Below are 3,470 nucleotides of genomic sequence, written 5' to 3'. Positions count from 1 at the left end.
ACAAAGAAAACATTCCAATTTACGCTACATTAAGTTTTACTAATTATTTTATTGAATGAATTTTTATAAAGTTCAAAATATTATTATGTAATAATAGAAATTAGAATAAATTAAAAATTAAAACATATTAATTAGTACTGCAGTCTTGTTTACGCGACGGTGTTTGACATCAGCTATATGTTCTTTAACGCGGGTACAAATACTTCGTTTTGTCTGTCCAATATAAGAGAGTGAGTGCGGTGCACTCACAGTCAAGCTTGTAAAATCCTGCATCCTGTAAGGGGATGTTACATTTCACGGGTCTCAGGAACTGAGCAATCTTCCTCAGGGGCTTGAAATAGGTCTTGATAGATGCGCGCCTGAGGACTCTTCCGATCTTGTCTGTAACACCTCTCACGTAAGGTAAGATGGCAGGTCTTCGCTCGACTGTTGGTGGTTTCACACGGGGCCTGCGACATTGGCGTGGAATCTTCAGCTTATTCGCATGTAGGACTTGCTTTATATGCTGAAGTTCCCGTGCCAGATGATTACTGTCGCAGACACCATGTGCTCTCTGAAATAAAGGTTTGCCTACGGTAGCTAACTGGCGCCAAGACCATGGGACTTGTAAAGGGCTCGAAACTTCAGTTTGTTTGAAAACACAAATATACGCGATTTAAATCTGGAAAAATATAGGAAATGAAACTATTTTACACTATCGTTGTATGTGTAACAATCGCGAAAACCTAAGAACTCGATCTGGAAAAATAGTTTCATTTAGGAAATGAAACTATTTTTCCGGATTTAAATCGCGTATATTTGTTTTTTCAAACAAACCGACGTTTCGGGCCCTTTACAGGTCCCATGGTCACGGTTGACTGAGGTGGTACAGTCTTCAACCAGTTATGTCTAATATTAATGCAAACCACCCAATTTTTTGACTATAGTTACAATAGTTATTAATTAAATACCTTATTTTTAATTTTACAAAGAAAACATTCCATTTTACGCTACATTAAGTTTTACAAATTATTTTATTGAATGAATTTTTATTAAGTTTAATTTATTATTAATTATTAATAGAAATTAGAATAAACTAAAACATTAATTAGTACTGCCGTCTTATGTCTGTTTGGGATTTTTCATTAGAGGAAATACTGGATCCCAAACTGGTGGTACGGAGAAACCATCTTCCCTGTTGAAATTAGGATGTTTTTTAATTTCAATGGCCTCTCGCAGCATCTTGGGCAGATAACGGACTTCTTTTGCAAGGACCTGGGGTTTGTCAAACTTCATTGAATGTGTAGGTTTATCCATGACATGCTCGCAGACTGCAGATAGATATATAGACTGCAGATAGAATAGTTTCATTTCCTATGTGTAACAATCGCGAAAACCTAAGAACTCGATACAAACTGATTTAAATTTGTTTGTAAATAAAAAAAGAATTGCTTTAAAAAAGTATAATGAATTTGTGGTTGAGACACGTTCATTTAACAGAAGCTCTAGCTTTTTATTAAAAAAAAGTACTAAAAATATCGAAAGTTCGATTCAATTTGAGTATATTTTTGAAATATCGGTATATAAACTAAAATTTCCAAAACACCATTCGAATTTCCGTTTGCTAAGTTTAGATTTTCATTTATGAATGGCTCTTTACTTAATTATGTTTTGTATTTACTTATAACGGAATCTTTAGTACAGAAAATCACTTGGGGTCACCAAAATTGTCTCCTGAGTCACAGTTTTCGTGACGTCAGTCAGGAGACATACTACGATTTTTAATTATTTTTGCATGCATGTAAAGCATTTCAGACTTAAATATCGACGCACAATAAACACACGCTGTCACGCTGCGAGTTACGGGCTAAACACAAACTAATAAGAGTTTGGGGCTAAATGGCCGAATCCCTATAAACTTAAGGATTGGTAAAGCTCGATCATACGATTTGTAGATCCGTTTTCTATCGGCTTAGCTATAGACAGTCTATCTCACTTTCACTTAGTTGGTGCTAACTTTGTTGTGACCCAGGCGACAATGCGCTTTGTTGTTAAAAAGGGGGCAATTATTCAAACTGTTTTTTTTACTGAAAACTAAATCAAAGCTCTCGCAAATCAAGATTTAGAATGCATGTATATTAGAGCACATTACTGATACTACATATACAGACATGTGGAGGAAAAATCTTAGACAACATCGTCGTTTCATTGTGCTGTATGCCTTTGGGACAGGTGGAATTTGTATGACATCTATGTTTTGACTACCGGGTCACATTTTTTAAATTAATTATTTTGGAATTTTAAACATTTTAATAAACAGTCATAATTAAAAACAATCTAATTCGATTACCTAGCTTCCAAACCGGCCTCTTAGTACACTTTGTCATTGAATGAGTCTCAAACATAAGTTTTTTTACTTACCTAGTTTGTTTCATCTTTCGGAAAATGATGATAAACAGCCGTACACAGCACAATTCACGACCATTATAAATAGTAACGTAAAATGATGTTTTATATTAACGTACAAGTTTCGTAATTCATAAATGAAAACTATATTCAAATATCAAAGCCGTCTTCGGTTGAAAACGGCTCGTACGCTTTGTTGTCGTTCAGTCAATGTGACCGGCATTGTGCGGGGTGTGGTGCGGTATCTAAAGCTAGGGAGGGGCGGAGAGTGTCTGTTCTCTTTACTTTTTGTTCTCTGCCTGAAGCGTACTGTAGACTACTCTATAATCTACAGAAAAACTGGCAGATCCCTGGAAGGGTACACGGATGCCGACTGGGCTAATTGCGCCAGTGTTCGTCGGTCATATACTGGGTACTACTTCAAATGGCTGGCAAATGGTCCGATATCATGGGAATCACGGAAGCAACCCAGGCGTTGTCTTCGACGGAAGCAGTGTACATAGCGCTCACTGATGCATCTAAGAAAGCTGTGTATCTACGTCGCTTTATTTCGGAGGTATGTAGCACCCAATGTCCTAGTGTAATTTTTATATAGCGACAGTCGGAGTGCACAGAACTTAGCTTATAATTCTGTGCATCATGGCAGAACAAAACATAGATGCAAAATACCGTTTCATTCGAGAAAAGGTGTCTGACGATGAAATTAATCTGGCACGCTACGCTGGAAGACGTCGGTTCGAATTCGGCCGGATCGAAGGAATTTTTTCTGAGTGTACAATCTTTGTATTAATAATTATAATGATTGTAGTATTGATGGTAAAATTTATGTTTTATTTTTATAAATGTTTTCTGCCACTTGTGATGTTACACTTAAGGATTATAGTGCTCTTTTAAACAATTTTTTTTTTGAGAGTTTTGATTATGGGTGGGTGTTGAAATGCTGGCCAGATTCGCATTCTGTAATCAAAATTCGGAAAAAAGATTTGTTCACAATGTTCACATTTGTATGGTTTCTCTCCAGTATGGATCGTTAAATGTCGGTTAAGATTTGATTTTCGGGTAAAAGATTTGTTACAATGTTCACA

The sequence above is a fragment of the Hyposmocoma kahamanoa genome, unplaced genomic scaffold, assembly GCF_003589595.1.
Source record: "Hyposmocoma kahamanoa isolate Upper Pololo Valley unplaced genomic scaffold, ASM358959v1 94091, whole genome shotgun sequence".
In the NCBI taxonomy this organism is placed as follows: Eukaryota; Metazoa; Arthropoda; class Insecta; order Lepidoptera; family Cosmopterigidae; genus Hyposmocoma; species Hyposmocoma kahamanoa.
The sequence above is the reverse complement of the archived record's forward strand: the minus strand, read 5'-3'. Positions refer to the sequence as shown.